Genomic DNA, 21,880 nt, shown 5'->3' with positions numbered 1-21,880 from the left:
GGTTGAGTATCTTTGGCTGAGGATCGCTGTGACTGGGAATAAAGGTTGTTGCCAGCCACCCCCACTGCTGTGCTGCCTGAAGCAGGAAGGTTACAGAGCCTGGTGGTGCGCCTGCTATCTGATGGGAGGAGAGCCTAGAGGGACTAGGACGGAGTTAAAAGTGGATAAGTAGAACAACAGCTTTAGATCCCAGTGGAAGAAATTTATACTCACTGCTTGTACTGAGCAGAGAGGCCAGTGCTTCTCATACTTTAGGCACATGAGAATTACCTGAGGAGCTTCTTTTTCAAATTAACTTCACCCTGCTGCCCTCCTTCCCTGAATTTACTGAATCTGAATCTGGATGTGACAGGGAAATTATCTACATTTTAACAAGCTTCCTAAAAGCAAATGTGATAAAAAACAGTGTACACATTCAGAGAAACACTGATCTAACCTCTAGTTAATGATCATAGCTGGTCTAAAGCCACCGATAGCAGGTATAGGTAAGAATCTAACATGACACTACTCAACATCCCCAAATAGCCTACTGAGTGTAGTGACCTTCTAAGGTGTCAGACGTTTCTTTTTTCATAGTTGACGCTTTTATTTACTAGCTGGTGAGTGTTACCTATAAAAACAAACCATACTGAAAATGTTGCTTAACGTTTTTCTCTAAGACTATTCTGCATTACAGGTGATACTAAGGTAATTAAGACAGGCCCTGTTTCAAAGAGGGCCCATGCTAGTCAGGATGCAGACACACTCCCAGACAATCACAACACACGTGGTGGACAGTATGATTAGCATAATAATAGAGGTGTGCCAATGCGAATAACATTGCCCTGTGTTATATTTAACCTCATATCAGCTTATGATCTTTTAGAGGGCATCTTTATGCCCTGATGTCTAGTTTTCATTTCCGTGTGTGACTTTTTAGCCCCTCTTAGCGTGTTGTGAAAGTATGTAGAAGATAAATTTGTTCCTGCTCATCTGTAACTAAGATGAGGGGGTAACAGATGAGGTCGAAAGCTAAGCATGAAGTAAAATACTTTGGTTCCCTTTAATGTATTTTGCTCTCTGTTTGTTACTTGATGTAACTTTCAGGCTTTCCAGCATGGAACTGACTATTTAAGAAACTCAAGGACCTTTGGAAAAAAACTGCAGAGGCTGAATGTTTAAAATGTGACTCTCTGTAGAACGAAGAACTCAGTTCCTACACTTCACTTCAAGTGACTTAAATTAAAGAATGGGGTCTTATTACACATCTAGGGAGATGGTTAAATGATCCCAATTATTTTTAAATACTACAATATTTACAGGTATTTCTTATACTTAATTTTAAAACTCAATACATTGTGTAACATTATATGGATATTTTTACCATCTGAAAAAGCTCCCCAAAAGAAATAAAATAATAGAGAAATAAGTGGAGAAACTATATTAAGAATTCAAATAAAAGTTTTTTCAAGTGACTAAATATACCTTCTGTCACAAATGAGATGGTATGTTTTATCAGATTCCACGTTTTACTTATACCTCAAGCTCCTTGCATGATTCATATTCCATTGGGCTTTTTCCTTGTATATTCTGGATCTGTAGGTAAAGATCTTTATATGCAGCCTCTTAGTCTATGTCTATGACAAAACACTCAACTTTCACAGCAGTATTTTGATTTGCTCAATTAACTTTCTAATACCCGTTAACTCAGTTTATATCCACAAAGAATAATGATGGAAGATGAAGTTAATATCACTGGTGATTAATTTAGGTTCCTTTAGTTTTATTGCATTATCATCTACTTTCATCTGTTAGCATCTTGTTCTTTCTTTGGTTTATTTACCAAAGTGGGGAGCTGAGATTAATAATGCATATGTAATTCTCTTTTTTATTGCTTCATTGAGAAAATTATGATATTTAATATGTGTTAATGAATACTTATTTTGTGATGGTGCAGTACATCATAATTCCATATTGCAGTGGCTCTTGCAAGAAGACTCATAGCAACAGGATTAATTAGCACTTATTATTGATCCAGCAAGGGGAAATTCCACTAAAATTTCTTACAGTAGAGTTCCTCTGGCCTTTCCATGTACTGATTTTTAGAAAATCGTTTTGTAAACAAGGTAAGCATTGATAACATGGGGACAACATGGGAGTTAACCAGGGAAGAACCCAGTAATAATGCTCCTGCTTGTGTGTGTCCTGTGTGGTGTTAGAGAGCCCTCTGCCGCCTGCGGCGGTGAAGCCTTCAGCTAATTTATCTGTAAACTGATCATAGGCCTGACTTGTTGCCATTTTGATGACACTCCTTGGGCTCCCCACTCCTCCTCCACAAACACACTCTAAAAGGGAGTAAAAGCAGCCTCCCTTCAGATGTAGGTTAACCCTTATGAGGCTGTGTAACTTAGACTTTGTCACTTATATGGTCAACGTTTGACAGTTACACAAATTCACTGAGAACAAATAAGATCTACCTGAACTCTACTCTCATATGATGGTTATAGTACCTCTGGAGTCTAAATATTTGCTTATTACTCCAGATAAGAAGATAGCATAAACTAAGGTGAGGATATTTTTCAGTTTTATGGAGCTCACACTGTCTAAACCATTGGAAAAGCAGAGGTATTAGGTACTCCACACAAAATAGTGGGGAAAGCAGTGGAGGGGGAAACTTGGCCATGAAAACCCATATCCAGACACTGACTGCCCATGCGAATTTGGGCAGGTCATCTTCCTCATCAGTAAAAGGGGGCAATAAAACTCGAAACCATTACTTATGGGGAAAACTAATTAAAGAGTAAGATGGTTCTTTGTAAAAGATAAAACTACTCAGACTTAAAGAGTAGAATGTTGCTTTTCTTTTGATTTTGCTATCTTACACTTGCAGTACCTTTCAGTTCCTTGAATGCAGTGGTACTTAACACAGTTAAAGTGAGGCTCTGACGTTGCATTCCGTTTTATCAGATGAATGTTGGAAAGTGACCTGAAGAATGGTTTGTGAGAAGCACCACTGGAAGCACCTTGGAATCAAATTTCTTGAACCTCTCAAAACTTATTACCTTATTTTTTTCTATGATACTTATATGTTAATGTGCTGATCAGAATGAATTGCCAAACTAATCATTTGTACTGTTTAAAACCTTTTTAAAGCACTGTTTATTCTTACCTTAAGAAGAACCAGAAATAACATTTTGGTAATAGCTTTATTGAGATATAATTCATATACTACGTAACTGATCCAAGGTGCACAAGTCAGTGATTTTTAGTATATTCACAAGGTTGTTCACCCATCACTACAATCAATTTTGGAATATTTTTGTCACCAAAAGAGAAACGCTTTGCTCTGTAGTTATCAACCTCCGCTGTGCACTGAATGTCCCTGTGCCCCTGGAATGCATATGTTGAAGCTCCAGTCCCCAGTGTGATGGCATTTGGAGGGGAGACCTTTGAGAGGTGATTAGGTTTGAATGAGTTCATGGAGGTGTAGTTCCCATGACAGGACTGGTGTCCTAATGAAGGGACCAGAGTGTACTCTCCCCCTCCCCACCCTCTCAACCAGCTGCTTGGGGACGCAGCGCTAAGACAGTCATCTGCGTGCCAGAGAAGCTCGCACCAGAACCTGACAGTGCTGGAACCCTGATCTCAGACTTACAGTCTCCAGAACTGTGAGAAATAAATGTTGCTGTTGTAAAACCACCCAATCTGTGCCATCTTGTTATAGCAGCCCAAACTAACTAAACAACCCACAGTCCCCCTGCCCCAGCTCTAGGCAACTACTTTCTGTCTCTATTGATTTGCCTGTCTGGACTCTACATCACAGCCCTTGCACAGATCAACATGAAGCCAGATGTGGAAATGGATTTTAGTTCTTGAGTAAGAAAGAAGTGTTCATGGGAAACAGTGGGGACAGAGGTGATAAAAACAAAGTAGTAGGAAGCCCTAGGAGTTGATTTTTTTAAAAAATTAAGATATCTAAGTGAAGAAATAAAAATACTGGGCAGGCAGAGGGGAGAAACAGGGTTCATTTTATAAAAACTTTAAAGTTTGGGATCAGGAAAACATGGTATCTTCTAATCAAACACAAAAATAAAGGTCAGAAAATTTGAATTTAGTAGAAATTAAAACAAACTGAACTGCTTCACTCAGATCATATTGAATTGTACTAAAATGCTAGAAAAAGACAACTATACTTGAATGACAATAAAAAGTGACATTTTAAAAAAGCAGAAAAGTATAAGATTATAGATACATCAGCATTTTGCTGTGAGCAAAATGATTATGGAAAGAAATGTTACTTCATTGTCCAGGTTAAAATAGCCCCCAAAACTTAAATTAAGAATTGAAAGCCAGCCGTAGTGGACCATTGATATGCCGTGCTGTGACCCCCTTCATTTCCAAACACTTCACTTTGCAAAAACAGCAGCACCTGCCTGCTCCTTCCATCCTCCCCTCCCTCTTCTCCCTGCCCTCCCTTCCCTTCTCCTCAGCTAGTGCCACTTCCTGGCTTACAGCTGGTAATGCACTGTCTCAAGCCTTCACACATTCTCTTCATTGAAGAGTTCTTCTGTCCATTACCCATCTCCTAAAAATGCCCTTGTGGCTTTCAAAATTGACTGCCAGTATCAGTCATATCACCCAACCTGCCAGACTTCATGTTGAAGGTCTAGAGCTCTGTCCTCTGCCTCGCTCTGTGGCCTTCAGCCAGTTCATGAACCTTTCTAAGACTTGTATTTCTTATCTGAAAAACCTGGTTAGTAACAATTCCCTCTGGGGCTGTCTTTGAGGATTGCATGACAAAATGTGTATGATGCTCTTGGCCCAAAGCCTGGCTTGTTATGGTGAGTCCTCGGTACGTGGTGTCCCTTTTTCTTAATATTACACCCTTTTTAAGTTACTGATTATTATCAAATTTCAAATTGCTGTCTCTTCCTGGCCTGTAAACTCTGTGAGGGTTGGGACCATATTGTATCGGCCTGTGTATCTCTCCAGCACCTATCATAGGCTCTGATAAGGAGCAGACACTCAGAAAACTCTGAGCACTTGCGTGTGGTTAGGGCGCTCTCAAAGCTGGAGAGTGGGTACGCATCAAGCCTTCGTACAGTCGCCGGTGGCTCATCATCCTAAAACCAGTGTCAAATTGTGATGATGTAGAAACAAGGCCTTGACTCATTTTCTATGTGGAGGCCTCGCTGGCAGTGGGACAGTTCGTTAGCAGGAAGATGCCAGGATAATTTACATTGTTTTCTGTGCAGTTGTCTCCCTCAAGAAATGCACATTCAGAGTTAACAGTTTGGGAAATTATTATCAGTTAATAATGGTTCGCTATGTTAGCAAATCATTAAAAATATTGTATTTAAGAAGCATTAAAAGGAGTTAATAAAGATAATTTGCTATTGCCTTCTTCCTTCTACATGTATCCCCATTTCTTTTTATTTTTGTTTCAGCAACTAAACATTAGCAGCTATTTTGACTTACTAAGATTCTAAAAATATTTTCTCATCAACCAGTACCAACCCCTCTAAAAGTAAGTTGTATTGTACATTCCAAATCCCTGCCTCCCTATGGCAGTCTTCATATGTCAGTAATAATGATAAGCATCACTTTTCTGAGCAAGCATCTCAAAGACAAACAAAAGATTTCTGCTGCCTTGGTAATAGTTTTGTGACTGAACCAAAAATTTTTGAGCCCCCAACAAACTTTGGGTTTGCAGTGAAGTAAAATGATTTTCCTTTCCTGCTCTGGAGCCAGAACAAACAGATGCAGTTTGTTTGCAAGGACATATTCAAACATGACCTCTCCCAGACACGCCCTCTCCTGCACACCACAGCAAGCATGGTGTCCGCGTTGCTGGCACAGTGGCAGAACTCACACCTTTAATTGTGCAGTCGAAAAAAAGAAAATAAATTTTAAGTAAAAATGGAAGAAAACCTATGGCACAGTTAAAATTTCATTATTTTGAATAGAGGGGAACAAGATAACTTAAAATAATCAACATACAGATATCTGAGAATGCTTCCAATGGAAAAAATAGTTTTACAAATTATAGAGTATATATTTTGAAAATATTTAATCAAACAGTAGTACTAGCACTCAGCAAAGTCTTAATGATGCTGATTTTATTCAATAGCCATTTACTGAGCACCTGCCACATTCTAGGTGCCTTGCTAGGTGCTGGTGGTACAAAGGGAAAGACAAATCCAGAGGGTAAGAGCTGAGAGAGAAGCATTTATCGGGCAGAGAGATGTGGAGGAGGCATTTAAGACAGAGGGAACAGCATGTACAATGGGAGAATTACAAAAGTGTACTGAAAGGTCTAGAGAGGAATGTTGGGCTCAGATCAGGAGGCACCTTGTATGCCAGGTTTAGACGTACAGATTTTACCCCAGAGGTAGTGTGGAAGCAGGGCAGGCTTTTAAGTGTGGAGGGTGAGTCTGGTGAGAGTAAAAAAGATAAACCAGTGTGGGTAGCAAGGAAAGAGAGTGTTGCCCCTGTGAAAGACAAAGGCAGTGGAAATAGGGAGGGAAGAGCTTATCTAAGTGACCTGTCATTTTTGAGAGAGAATCAATATAATTTAGTGGTTTACCAGATGTGGAAGTAAAAGATAAACCCCTTTAAGGGGAGCAGTTGGTTTATGAACATGACTGAAATATAACGGGAATGAAGAGTCTGTTCTGTAACTCGAAGCATGTTTCCAGCCAGGATCTCCCTGTGAAGTGTGATCCTCAGGGACCCCACTGTGAACTTCTTGGCTGGGTGCTCAACCAGGAGGTATTTATTATGGTTCACTTTTGACCTGCTAACTGTGTGGAGAGACACAAAAGAAGTAGAAGATAAAGCACCCCAGCCCTCCCCGCTAGAAACAACTCCTCCCCACCTGCACACAGCCTCACCCCCTCCTATTTCTAAAAGATCTAAAGCTGTCAATCAAAAGGTCATATGAGACAGAATTTAGCTGGGTGCATGGGATTGAAATAGAATGAGATATTCCTTTCAATCTGAGACAGACACAGGTGATGCAGAATGACACAGTCATAAAGTAAGAAGGAATCCAAAGACAGCACGTGTCCCCGCATCTTTTTCTTGATGCCACCTTGTCTTATAGCCTAGAGATAAATATTTAAAAGAGACTCTGTTAGCTCCCCATAGCCTTCCAGAACTACATCCTCTGCCCACTGCTGGGCATGTCTGCACCCACTTCCTCTCTGTGCTTTGCCATCCACACTCAACACAATCTGTTCTTCTTGGGCCCAGAGCTGATTCTGGAAGTAAGGCAGAGATGGAAGTGGTGTTTCTCTCTGTCCTGTGGGATCTTTATTCAAAAATATCCATGGAGTGTGTGTTATATACATCAAGCAGGGGACAAGTGTATTTGGCATAGTGTTTCAGAACTGTTTTTCAGCGTGGATCATAAAACTAAGTTAGCAGGTTGTAACATGTATTTTATATAATTGTGTATAAAATATAACAAAATAGAAGATATCCAAAGTAAGAATAATTTTGTGAAATTCATGTCCATTTTATGTATATTTTTAATCTCATGATATAAAATATATTTCTGACTGGATTATGGCGAAAAGGTTTTTTGAACTATTGTATCTGGGCTACTTATGGAGGTTTAATTCATCTGAATGAGAGGTTAGCACAGGCCTAGAAATCAAACCCCATGCAGTACGGGAACTTGATTCTACTTGTAACATTACTACTAATGAATTTTTAGAGCACAACTTTTTTGTAAGATGGAGACACCTGCATTAGGCAGGTTCTTATTTCTAAATTTAGAAAGAAATTAGCAGGTATATTAGTTTCTTCGGGCTACTCTAACAAATACCCCAAAGGAGGGGATTTAGAACAACGGAAATGTGTTGTCCCACTGTCCTGGAGGTTGGCAGTCCCAAATCAACATGCTGGCAGGCCCGTGCTCCCTCAGAAGGCGCTGGGCACTCTGTTCCAGGCCTCTCTCCAGCCTCCACCAGCTCCTTGGCTTGTGGCAGCAGCTGAACTCCAGTGTCCACGTGGCGTTCTCCCTGTGTGCCTGTCCGTCTCTGTATCCAGATTTTCCCTTTTCATAAGGACACCACTCTAATAACTTCATTTTGACTGGTTCACTTCTGTAAAATCCCTATGTCCAAATAAGGTCACTTGGCTGATGTACCAACAGTTAAGGCATCAGCATATCTTTTTGACGGGACATGATTAAACCCATAACGATATATTTCAAATTTCTGCTAGGCATTCAAGAAATTGGTGGAAGAAAAATAGAAAGTGGTAGAAATATTTTTCTGACTTATTGAGGGGAAAAGTTCTAAATTTTCAGAAATCTTGTTTTGTCTCCAAAATAATACCACTTCGTGTGGTTAAAAATGCATGTGTTGTGAATATTAACAGCTTCAGCTCTGTACATTTACCCTTTAGTCAGGAAAATCCATTTGTGTTTGACCTTCAATAATTTGTTTTTATTTCTACTGGCTACTTGTTGCATTTTTAATCACAACATACAAATAATGAAACGGCAAATGAAACTGCTTGGGTTTACAATAAGGAAGTATATAAAAATCTATAAAATATACCCCAAATTACAGCAGCAAATGCTTAGCTGTGATTCAGTCTGAAAATGTTCATATTTGTTTTCTAAAAAGTACAGGGAGATTGTGTTTTCCATGTTGCCTGAAGGGGCCAAACCAAAAACCCTGAGCAGCAGAACACTGGCGGCTACGTCACCCCCGGACTGGCCTTGCCTAAGACTGTGGATACATCAAAAATGCTCCAGAAAGTGTGGCACTTTGTGTTTTGGAGAGAAAGGAAGAAAAGAAAATGTGTAACTGCACTCCCCTGATCATGCTCTAAGAAAATTCTTTGTAGCACATTCTGTTGCAACGTGAGGAAATAACCTGAATTCCGTGAAAATGTTTATTTAATGATTTTAATTTTATCCTTTCACTTGTCCTTCACTTCCTCTTTCGCTTTGTTTTCTTTTTTTTTTTTCAAATTTTTATTTTATTTATTTTTTGAGAGGGAAGGGAGGGAGATAGAAAGAAACATCAATGTGCGGTTGCTGGGGGTCATGGCCTGCAACCCAGGCATGTACCCTGACTGGGAATTGAACCTGCAACACTTTGGTTCACAACCCGAGCTCAATCCACTGAGCTACGCCAGCCAGGCTTGCTTTGTTTTCTTTTTAAGTCCTCATAGATCGCTTTCCTAGTTTCTTCAATAAATGGAACCTAATCCTTAGCATTAACTTATTTTCCTGTCCTCAGGGAACACAAATATTTCTTCTAACTCAAATCACTTGAAAATATATTTAAAGTGTGTTACCGAATATACAGATTTTGTTAATTATTTTGGTAGAAAGCCACACTAACCAATTAGAAGGTGCACTAATTGGAATGTTTCAAAGAGAATTAAATGGACTGATCGTTGGATCTGGTAATTGAAAGTCCAGTCTAAATACCTCACTCTGGGAATTCTCCCAATAGTATTTGGTTTTTCTTAGACATAGAAAACACCATGATTTTCATGATTTCAGTTAGCTGCTCTAATTAAATTGATCAGCATTGCATTCTGTGACTTCAGTTTAGAAATTACTGCAGCTTGTGAAGATTCTAAGTCTGCATTTACCAGCGTTGCACCATGTTGAAAAATACATTAGGACCCCACGAAAACCCTGCCTGTGGTATCATCATTCTCCTTTGTAGCTTCTTAGGTTTGGACTGTTACTTGGGTATATTTGATCAATGTTTTCCCCACAGGCGGTGCTGGGAGAATATGATGCCGTATGTCTGAGAAAGTTAGGCACCTGAGTGCCTGACACATGAGTTGATTGCCCAAATCTCTCAATGTATGTTTAAGTGTTTTTTTTAAAAGAAGCAAATTAATTAGCTGCTTAAGCTTGGCCGTTATTCAGAGTCAGCAAACATAAGTAATTAAAACCTGAGGTTTACACTGGTATCCATAGAGGAAACTGAATGAACTCCAAGCCATTACAGTTTGTCATTGGCTCAGTGTCATGGCACACTCCCTCTTTCATTCATACCACGTGTGCTTATTTTTAAAATTAAAAGTGAATCAGAATTAATTCTCAATTTAAAATCTAGGCAAAAAATGACATTTCGTATCATTGGACATGCCTAAGAGAGTGACACAAAACCCAAAATCAGCCTAAATAACCTCTGTAAATAGGTGTCTGGGGGTCGTAATAATAGGGCTGCACCCACTTGGCTCAGATGTAGAAATGGTCATCTTTTCAAATGTTTTGCATTCTCATGTGTAAATTTTGTGGATAAGTGTATTTTCTCAATTCTATTTGGTAGAATTGCCCTTGGCCATTTTTCCTTAAAATTGCTTTTAAAATCAGTGTTTTAAATTGATTTTTAGAATTATTTGATTTAATCCACTTGAAATCAATGCTTTAGTTTCAGAATGTATAGCTTTATAAAGATTACATTACTAAACTCCATGCATGGGTACTTTTATGAAAGGGGAAAGAAAAATATGCTGATTAACTATCAAAGTTGCTTATTTATCCTCATTTTTCCCCAAATTATGTTGTCCTCATTTCCTTTTCAAATTATATTGTTCTTGGTCACTGGGCAGGGGTTGCTGTCCTGTTGAGTGCTGCTGGTTGAGGGAGAGACGGTGTGAAGAAGAAAGGATTGACTTTAATTGTCTCTATTTGCCTGAGAGGTTTTGTGCACACATTTTAAAAAAGCATCAGCCACACACACGCACAACTGTGTTCAGAACCCTGCATCATGTAAATCATTGCCCAGAAGCACTTCTAAATTCTAAGAAAGCCAATTATAGTTATAATTTAATGTTTACTAAAGTACCCTTGTTAATTTTCACTATAATTTGTTACATGTTAGAGTTAAGGATCTGTTTTGAACAAAGAGTGTTTAGTACAACAGCCATCATTGAACACATGGAGGCAATTTTTCTAAAATAAAACCGTAACAGGTTTTTAGTTACAGCCTTTTCACAGAATGTTGATCATAAATTAGTACTTTTTGACACTGAATCTTGACTAGGAAACAAACTTAATTCTGATATTTCATATATTGGGGGGTGTGGCTGCTTAAAACCCAACTTTCGTGCTCACCTCAGCAGCACATGCACTGAAATTGGAATGACACAGAGGATTGGCATGGCCCCTGCGCAGGTGACACACAAATTCGTGAAGCTTTTTTTAAAAACTCCAATTTTATATGAGTGCATAGTCAAAAAAGTTCAAAGACTACTCCAGCAGACACTGAAGGGCAGAGAGAATCATTCATTCTTTGTTTAGAGTTCATTTATTAGAAGGAGAAAAACATGTTAAAGAAAGGAAAATCTACTTTACTGTCAAATATATTTTATATTTTAATCAAATACTTTTATATTATGCTTCATATTGCTTCTATATTGCCTCAAGGATATAAACTATTTTTATGATTTCATTTATGTTCTTTTGTGTTATGTACGCTCGTCAGTACTCCCGAGTGCTATTTACAGCTGCTCTTCATGTTGCTAGGGTGTCGTTTTTGAAGCGGCTCACACCTTAACAGAATTTTGAGGGCTATTTCTTATTTTCATCATCATGTTAATAAGCTATAGTTAGCTTTATTGAAATAACTGAGTATGTAATCATTTAAAAGTTTATGTGTAATATATGAATACTTGAACTGGAGTTGTAGAGTAAGGTAGTAAAAAAGCTGCATCTTGAAAGTTACCATGTGAATTATTTTTGCCTTAAGCTCATTTAGAAAGAAACCTCCCTTAGTGGTCTCGCATGAAGAAGCAATTGACTTTGGTTAGGTCCAAGGTAGAGTGTGTTTTACTAATCTTCCTGCATTGTGAGTTTGGCTCTAATGTGCCAAAACAAAATTTGCAGCAGGGTTTTAGTGAAATCTACCTGTTATAATAATAACAGAAATTATATTAATTCAAAGTTTATTTTTCTTTTAGTTCGAAGGAAGATGAAGGACCATTGTCACCTTTCTATCTCAGCTATTTATTTGACTTTTGTTGGTCCATTACAGTGAGTGGAGGAGGGCGAAGTCTTCTTTGGGTTCATTTGCCCATTTTAATTTTTTTCAATAGAATATTCTACACTATGGCCAGTCTGAGCTTATCGGAACCCCTCACCATGCAGTTCATGCTCTGGTTTTCCTCTCTTTGGTTTAACAAATCTTTAAACAAATTTTAGTGTCATTGAAAACACTACAGTTGGAAGAACATGTATGTATATATGTGTAGCCCATGAACACATCAAACAATGTGGTGAAGGACAGGGGAGGGCAGGGTGGGCAGAGGGGGTCACAGGGGTGGGGAACGGGGAACATTTGTAGTAATGTCAACAATAAAAAATAAATAAAATAAGACACTTTGTTTTAAATTCAGAAATGTTAAGGTAGCCATTTTAATTTCAAAGATTGCCTGTTAGTCAGTCTGTGACCTGAAATTTAAAAATCTCTCTTCTGTATATATGTACAGGTCGCAGAGGGGTGTGAGCACAAGGCTCACTTACTGAAGAAGCCTTAGCTAATGTTAAAATATTTCTTATATCGTAGTGGCATGAGAAACTAAATATTCAGTAAGTTTATGGAGTTCAGGATTATTTTCTAAAGCTTATAATGCTAAAATAGTAACTATTAAAGCAGGTAAGTTTACACAGTGTTAAAGTGGATCTCTTCTCTCTAGACTAAAATGTTTGCTATATTGATGTGATTTTTAGTGAACCATTCAACTTAGAAATAGCCCAGAACCAAGTTTTTCTTACTACATCTTTCCTTGCTACCTACCTACCTGAGAGGCTTAGAAAATATAATGACCATGTAAATTAAAGTTAAAATTGCTCAGATTTTTAAAATATCTTTTCTCAATCTCGAAATCAGTGTTTTAAAAAATAAGTGTCAGGATATGCAATACACAGTTTGTGTATTTATTTTCAAATCCAATTTGTTGAATCATTATATTTAGATGTTAATTCAAACACCAATAGTTAAGAAATGTGTCACAGGACTTCAGGCTCAGCCGAGTAAATGCTTTTCAGTAGTTTTCTGGCCTTTAGTGACTTGAAGCATATTACATAACCCCTTTGTGGCAAGAGGGAACATTTGAGGTTTCAGTCGAGGCAGCATGGCAGTCCATTTGATTCCTCCTGGTTTTCTGCCAACCAAATCAGCATCTTCTGCTTCATAGGGTATCTCAACTGTGCAATTAGTGTAAACACATGAGATGATGTTGCTGAGCACATGGTGTCTCTGGCATTTGTTATGTAAATACATGCAACAGTGTCAAACAGGTGATTATCATATACTAATGGGAGTGAAATGTTATATGGTACAGAAGATTACAACACAGGATCTTGGCAAGTAATCAGAACTATTGGTTCTCTGAATTCTTACTTTTATTACTCTGAATAACATCCATCTACGTTTTATTTGATATTAAAATTTTATTTTTTAACCATTATTATAAAAAGCAGATGTGAAAAATGGGTTTATCAGTCATAAATTTTCAAGAACGTATATAGTGTGATAATTTTTGTAATTACCTAGGCTAATAATTCAGTCTTCAAACAGAAATTCTGTACTTGCAAAATGAAAGTAAAAGAATATAAAGAAAATTATTATATTACCAAACTCCTGATAAAAGCTATTTCACCTTTTAATGTTAAGAGTCATAAAAATTAAAATATGGTAAAAGTTAGAAAAAAGAATGAATATGTATACTAATTCTCATTTACAGAAGAGGTAATGTTGAAAAAAACGGAAGTTACCAGCAGGAATTCTTTTTACATGAGGGAAATTTAAACCTAGTGGAACTATTTTAAAAATGCAGAATTCATAATTACTCAGCCTGAAATCAAATTTTCACATGTAGCTTCTTTTTCTGAACAACATTATTTGATGGTCTTAAAAATTATGTTAAAATTAGGTTAGTACAGCCCTGGCTGGGTAGCTCAGTTGGTTAGAGCATTGTCCCCATATACCAAGGTTGTGGGTTTGATCTCTGTGGCAGACAAGAATCAACCAGTGAATGCATAAGTAAGTGGAACAAAAAATCTCTCTCTCTCTCTCTCTCTCTCTCTCTCTCTCTCTCTCTCTCTCTCTCTCTCTCTCTCTCTTTCTCTCTCTCCTAAAGGACCTCATATATAGAGGGCAGACAGGCATCCAGCTATTGGAGTGGAGACAAGGTGCATTATTTATAACAACAAGACAGAGTCTGTGTTTGCAGTAGAGAAGTGAGATGGAGAGGATGCGATGTACTATTGGAGATTCCAGACCTTCCTGTGGCCAGGGGAAGGGGGGTGGAATGCAGACCAGGGAACCAGAGAGGCCATTTCAGTCGTTACCTTGCTCCACTTTCCACCTTGTAGAATTTCAGTGTCTGGGATTGCAGTTCTCTTTCAACAGGTGTGGCTGAACCACGTGTTTGTCTACTGTACATTTAAATTGCCTTCATCTTTTCTGTAGTAAGGTAGGGCTGTTATAAATAGACATGCATTCATATGTTCTTATTCTAGATTAAATATCTTCTGTGATAAGAACTTTGTGTTCTCTAATTTCAGTACTTCTTCAACCTAACTTAACTTACCACAGAACCATTTGTCCTTTTTTTATAAAGGAAAGAAATAGTAGCTATAAATCTACACCTGCTGCTGTCCCATGTGGCAAGTTTATGGCAGCTCCAGTAGCTCAGACAGTAGGTGTCATTGTTCCCCAGATGCTCATTAGAGATTACCTGCCCTGTTGAGGTTATTAAAGAAATCAAAGGGAAGGACAGGTTATGCCAAACCCTTAGTGAGATTGCCACAAAATAAACACAAACAGGCAAACTTAACGTGAAGAACAATCTTGGCTAGGATGATGTCCATACCTTGGCCTCTTCCATAGTCTAGGTTGGAATCCCAGAAAAGGAGGCCCTGACTCAATTGCTCATGTTGACGTTAAAGCAGCTTTTGGTATAGGTGTTCTTCTGTGCCCTGTTCAGCCTGTTATTATCTGATTTCCTTTGCCTGGCAGGCAGTCAGATCTAGCTGGGATCTGTTGCTAGTTCTGCTTTCGTTTGTCCAGTCTTCAGTGTCTACAAGTCTGGGTTTTGATTTTTGTGGTTATTTCAGCATGAGGAGATACTCAGTGTCACTAATCATCTCTGAAATACAAATCAAATGTACAGTGAGATTCACACCCTTTAGGATGGCTGCTATCAAAAAGATAAAAAATGTTGGCAAAAATGAAGAGAAGTTGAAACACTTGTGTTCCTGGTTGAAGTGTACAATGGTGCAGTTACTAGAGAAAATAATGTGAAGTTTCCTCAAAAAATTAAATACAGAATTACCATATGATCTAGCAATTCCACTTCTGGGTATGTACTCAAAAGAATTGAAAGCAAGATTCCAAGGAGATATTTGTACAACCGTGTTCATAGTGGCATTAGTCACAGTGGCCAAAAGATGGAAGCAAATCAGGTGTCCACCAACAGGTGAATGGATAAACAAAATGCAGTATATGCACATAATGGAATATTATTCAGCCTTTAAAGAGAAAGGCACTTGTAACACAAAAACAACATGGGTGAGCTTTGAGGACATATATGCTAAGTGAAATAAGGCAATTACAGAATGACAAATACTGTATGATTCCACTCATATAGGGTAACTAATACAGTCAAATTCCTAGAGACATCAAATGGAATAGTGGTTGCCAGAAACTGAGGGAAAGGAGAATTGGAAGATGTTGTTTAAAGGGGACAGAGTTTTATTTTTACAAGATGAAAAGAGTTCTGGAGATTGATGCTGGTGATGGTTGAACAGCAATGTGAATGTACTTAATGCCACTGAACTATACACTTAAAACTGTTTAAGATGGTGAAGTTTTATGTATGTATTTTACCACAGTAAAAAAAATTGTGGGAAAAAATATCATGGGGTATTTTCATGCACACCCCTAACTGAAAACCACTGAATGAGACCAGCAGTATAATTATTTTATACTGAAGAATGGTTATAAACTTTACTACTTTTATCATATAATTCTTTAGGAATTCAATATTGAGTTTTTGACATCTAAGAATCACTAATCATATTTTTTGAAAAATAAGAGAGAAGGATAGGTTCTGGGTTTACTTCTATCAATGCTAATTAAAATGTTAAGCACATGTTTAGGCTTTATTGAGAAACAAAGGTAAATTATATAAATGTTTATGTTTTTATGCTTGTCCTCATGTCTTTTCTCAGGATAAAAAAAGTAAAGGAAAAACTTACTTGTAAAAAATGGCATCTTTGAAGCCATCCTGTCTAGATTTCTATCTGCTTATTCTTCAGTTTCCTTGCCTCCCCACAGACTTTGGACTATAGGAACTTCAGGTTTTAATAAAATGTAAGCCTCTACATTAAACAAATAGCAGACTAACTTTGCCTGATATAACTACCCCCAGCTTCCCGTTTAAATTCTAATGACTATATAAAAGACAGAATCTAGAGGCAGCTTTATAACAACAATAAGGAGAAATCAACATGTCACATCATCAGTGGGGTGAACTGAGAGACATTTTTGCCTTACAGACTTCATGTTCCATCATCTGAACAATAGAGTGACCACAAAGAGAGAAGGGAGAAAAATAACTGACTTGGATTCTTTCCAATGTCTACTGCACTGACCAGAAAAGCAAGTGACACTCCAACTGAGCCCAGACTTATTTCTGAACCATGCAGAGCTGAGTTGGGTATTCTTTTCACCTCTCTGCCCTCATCACTTTCTTTACTTCACTTTTTATGTAAAATATTCTATATACAAAGTAACAGAGAGGAAAGGGTGCCCCACTGGCATGGTCAGTCACCTGACTAAAGCATTTGAGAAAGGGATAACGGCAGGAAGATTATCGGATTTAGTGCATGTTTTTGATTGTACAGTGTATAAAGACAGACTACAAATTTGGATCCGATTCTCCAGCTTAGACATAAAATTGGACCAGTAGTAAGAACTATTCATTTCAGATTGTTCTAGGACAGACTCAGATACTAGCTCTTGAAGTCTAAATCTGAGAGGGGACATCTGCCCACAGGCAAGGGATAATGACATAAACTAAGAATAGTCTATCTATATCCAGGTTGTTGGCAGTGACTCTCCTAGATCGATTGTTCCCCCTTAAGAACCACTAAACACGAAGATCTATTTGGAACCTATGAAATTAGAAACTAAAGAAAAGGATGCCCTTAAGAGTACATGTAAAACAGAATTCAGAGAATTGTTTTTCTTGTAGTTTGAGGACCCATTGAAAAGTAACATTGCTACTATTCTCCAAAAATGCTCAAGGATGTAACCAACCTCTTTGAAACATGAGTAGAAGCTGTAAGAGGAGAATAAATTTAGAATTAAAAGGCTAGAGAAGCAAAAGAATAGCTGAAATAAGGAGAGAAAAGGGAGCCCACAAATATATTAGCAGAGATTGATAAAACTAGGAAGGAGTAAAGATCAGAAATTATTAAAAACTTAATTAAATACATGAGAGAGAAACCTGAGGAGCTCTCTCAAAATGAAGGAAACAGATAAAGAAAAGGCTACGAAAGAAACAATGCTAGAGATGGTCAAAGGGTGGAACGTCAACCAGAAAATTATCATAAGGAAGAAAAGATACTAATAGAAGTAGAAGTAGACATCAAAGCTAATGTGTGCCCAGCTAACTGAGAGGTGAATTTAAATTTGTTTTTAAATTAAGAAGTAGAGACCTGGTTATAATCATTGATAGAGGGCAAAAGAAAGTAACAAAATTTTAAATTTCTTGTTTTGCATGTGGAAGATAAGAGAATAGAAGCAGGAGTCGAGAGTTTAGGGGGTTTTGTTTGTTTTGGAGAGTTAGACTGAATAATTGTAGATGTATGGGTATGAGAGGCAACCACCAGTAGAGTTGTGCATAGGACTCCTATATTTTAAATCTCAGAGACTAAGAGCAAAGACAGAAATCAAAGGAAAAGGAAGTCCCCAAATTAGAAAGCATAAAGAAAAACACAAAACTAGAACAAGTATGTCAGTTATGACAATACATGTAAATAGATTAAATTCTTTAATAAAAGCTAAAATTACTTTTTAAAAGTGATTACTTGAACTATATAGGGTGGTGCAAAAGTAGGTTTACAGTTGTGAGTACATGAAACAGTGTCCTCTTATGTTATTTGCCATATGAACAACTACAAACCTACTTTTGCTCCAACCTCTATTGTGCTCAAAAAAAACCGCAAAACAAAATGGCACAGAAAGGTTAATAATTAAAATATAGAATTTATATCTGGCACAGAGTCCTCCCAAGAGCATTCCCACACCTTTCTTCTCTCTGAGGCCTGCTTCTCCTAAGTTTCCCCATGAGACTCACAACCAAGGAGCCATGGGCAGCAGCTGCTCGTCCCGAGCTGACCCCCTGAACCTGTCTCCAAGGCCCCCTTTAGTCTGACTTTCCAGAGAGCCAGAGCAGCCCCTCCTAGGCTCTCCCTGTGCTTCTTCTATTCCAAGCCCTTCCTTGCTTTACTGTCCCCAGCTTTAATAGATATACTCTCAAAATAAATAAATATATATAAATAAAATACATATTTTATATTTGATAAGTATAAACAAAAAGAAAGATGACAATATCAATACCAGAACAAGATTTTAAGGCCAAATTTGTTAAACAGTGCAAACTATATTTTGCTGTATTTAAGGCACAGTTTTGCCCAAATTTTTTGAGGGAAAAATAAGGGTGTGCATTATACAATGGTAGTACTGATTCTGTTTCTGTATAAATGTTTTTAATTCTTTTATTTATACTTATGCATTAAAAGTATAACTCTAGAAAGCAATAACAGTATCCATATGCAAAATAATACCCTGGAATGTGATCATCAGTTTTGTTTCTAAATATAAATAAATAAGTAATTGAGTTAAAATGAAAAATTTTTCCTGAAAATTTGGGCCACAAATATGAGTGTACATTATATGCAGCAAAATACAGTACTATATTAGCTAAAACCCATGCTAAAGATATAAAGTTTATAAATAAATATATATAAAATAGCATAGTATTAAATCATACAAATTTAACTCTTAGGTTAACAAGGACAAACAGGCAAACACATTTAAAGTATAAAACTTACACATACAACTGTATGTCTATAACAAACAAAACTTACAAGATATCATTGAGAATTTGATGTAATTAATAATTAAATAAGCTATCACTACATATCCTAAACTTCACACCCTGCTAATAGCCTCAAGCTTTCCTGCCACTAAAAAAATTATGCTGCTATCTCTAAGTGTTCTTGAAGAGCAGATATTGTGATAGTAATTTTTTCTGATCACAATGTAATTAATAACAGAAAATTTCCTATCAATCACTGAAAACTTCTCTAAATGGAAGAAAAAGTTCAAAGAAGAAATAAAAACTTCAAGTGTCGACTATTTAGAAGAAAAAGGAAAAAATCACATAGCCAAATTTGTAGATTGAGATCTAAGCTTCTTTTTAGCACTAACTTCACCCTCTAAGAAGATTGAATATAAATGAGCTATACATTCAAAATAAGTTATAAAAAGAAAAGCAACCTCTTAGAAACCAAAAAGGATTTAATAATAATTCAAGAAAACAGAAAAGGAGCAGAACTGATGCTGGAATTCATCATAATGTATGGTTATTTGGGAGTAAAAATGCAAATTATAAAGTAGAAGACACTCTGGTAAACAGGAAAAATATGGAACAATACTAATACTAATAATCAGAATTGAAGTTTGCTATAAGGGATATAGTTCTCAAAACATTAGAGAAGACTTTATATAATTTTATCCTAATAAACATGAAAATGTAGATGACATCGTTTTCTTGAATGTATAAATTTTGAAATAAAATTATATTAAATCCAAAAAAGTACTTTTAATAATCTGTTCTCATTCAAAGAAAATAACTAGATATATAGCCAAACATTTACATGAAAGTGTGGTAACACTACTTGAGAATAAGGATCATGCCCTTAGTAAGGACATACTCTGAAGCCAGATCACCGAGAGAGAATCAGAGCTGCGTAAACGTGACTGAGATACCAAACCTCTCTGTACCTAGCTTCCTCCTCTGTAAATGGGGACTATGTTTAGTGAACTGTCCATTTCAGTTCATAATTTAGCTGTGTAAACACGTTATCTAAAAACTAAAGAAACTCTGATTTCTTTTCACATACACACACACTAAATATGTAAAATTGAAAACTATTAGAACCTGAAAGAAGCTGCACAAAAGCTGAGAATTTTGACACTTTAATGGACTCTATTTAAATTTGTTAGAAAATATTTGACAGAATATTAAGATACAGGAATAAAGAATCGTTTTTTTTTTTTCCTTCAAGTCAGTGCTAAGATTTAAAGGAATAGGAACCATGGCCTTCGGTAAAGTATGAGGATAAAACATGCTCCTCCTGAGTCGTATCCATACAGCATGTTTTCAGTTTGTGTTTTGGTGTTACATGCATAGTGTATAACTCTAAACCAAAATGCTTTTGTTCTAGTGTTAAATGCATCATATATAAATGCATAATATATAAGTTACATATTTAAACTAAAAATGTAAGACTTTTTAATACACGCTATAACACCACCACCAAGGGTGATGCAGTTTTTGTCAAGGTCTGAATACATATAAACATTCCATTAAATTTTTTCACACTGATAAGCATCGCTACTGATAAGAGCTAAAGCCAAGTGAATAAATACTGAGGACTGAATATATTTGTTTGAATATAGGACACTGAAGAATGCACTAAAATCATGGGGAAAGTTTAATTTAGAAATCCATTACGCAATTACAAGGAAATAATTTTACAATCGTTTTATATTATTGATGCTGCATCTCAACATTAGGCATTTTTAAATGACACTAAAAATACAGTATTCTGTTAAATAGCCAAATTAAGAGTTTAATGCCATTTTGATGATTAGTTACATGATCTTTACCCTGAGTCTTAATTAAACAAGCATGACATAATTGTCTTTTATATCCTTATTCATTAAAAAATTCTAGTAAATGTAAATATGATTTTCTAGATGAAAAGGATAATTCTGTTAGACCTAATGGTTCCTTTTGAAGCAATATTTTATTACAGTAGGATTTTATACACCACAGAAGAAAGAACATACTGAAGTAAGAGAACATACAGAAAAAGAGAACACGTGCTTTTTCAAGATATCTGGTGTCAGTATATTTGAAACTTGACATGTAAATTTCTTGATTTCAAATCAAGAGATTTAATTTTAAATAATCGCTTGTCAACAGGCATCTGGGCATCTTATCATGCAACTTTTATGTACTAATACTGCTAAGCATAATCAGCTTACAGAAATGCTGTTTTGGTGTTGCTAATAGAGATTAAGACTAAATATATTTAAATACATCATAAATATATCTCAGAGTAGGCTTAGAGTCCATTTTAAATGGTCATGGCAATAGAAAATTCAGTGGCCTGATCACTTGCAGTAGTAGGCTTGGGTAATGAAGTTGACCGTAATGCTGGAGTCTGCACATGAGCTCATTACTTTTGGTTTTGAATACTTGCTTTATCAACCTTAGGAAATGAACTCGTTATTCAAGTGTTTAATATCACATAAGTAAGAACTTTTCTTAGGAAATCAGTCAAGGCTATGAAAAAAAATTCATTGTTCTTAGCTATTTGCCCAGGATTAAAAAAAAACAAACTACATGTAGATGAAGGAAATCTTTCACTTTAGTTTATTTACTTTTCACCTTTTTGTCAATGTCTTAGATTACTTCCAGGAGCCAGTTATAGCTATGGGAGTGTCCCTATGTCAGACATTAAATATTCTTAGAAACCTCACTGATAAGTTGTTAAGCACATCCCACAGGAACTACAGAGGTAGAAGGATACCTCAACAAAGTCATTTTG

The 21,880-nt window shown here is 36.6% G+C and overlaps 1 protein-coding gene and 1 pseudogene across 11 annotated transcripts in view; both read left to right on the top strand.

The window, feature by feature from the left end:
* FAM13A (family with sequence similarity 13 member A) overlaps nucleotides 1–21,880 on the top strand; it is a 269,131-nt gene that overhangs the window by 176,271 nt on the left and 70,980 nt on the right. The window lies entirely within an intron of this gene.
* LOC123807009 lies at nucleotides 11,073–11,169 on the top strand (annotated as a pseudogene).

This window comes from Phyllostomus hastatus, unplaced genomic scaffold (genome assembly GCF_019186645.2).
Source record: "Phyllostomus hastatus isolate PE091 unplaced genomic scaffold, TTU_PhHast_1.1 phas_scaffold_39, whole genome shotgun sequence".
Taxonomy (NCBI): domain Eukaryota; kingdom Metazoa; phylum Chordata; class Mammalia; order Chiroptera; family Phyllostomidae; genus Phyllostomus; species Phyllostomus hastatus.
Note: the sequence above shows the minus strand (reverse complement) of the source record. Positions and strands in the feature narration are given on the sequence as shown.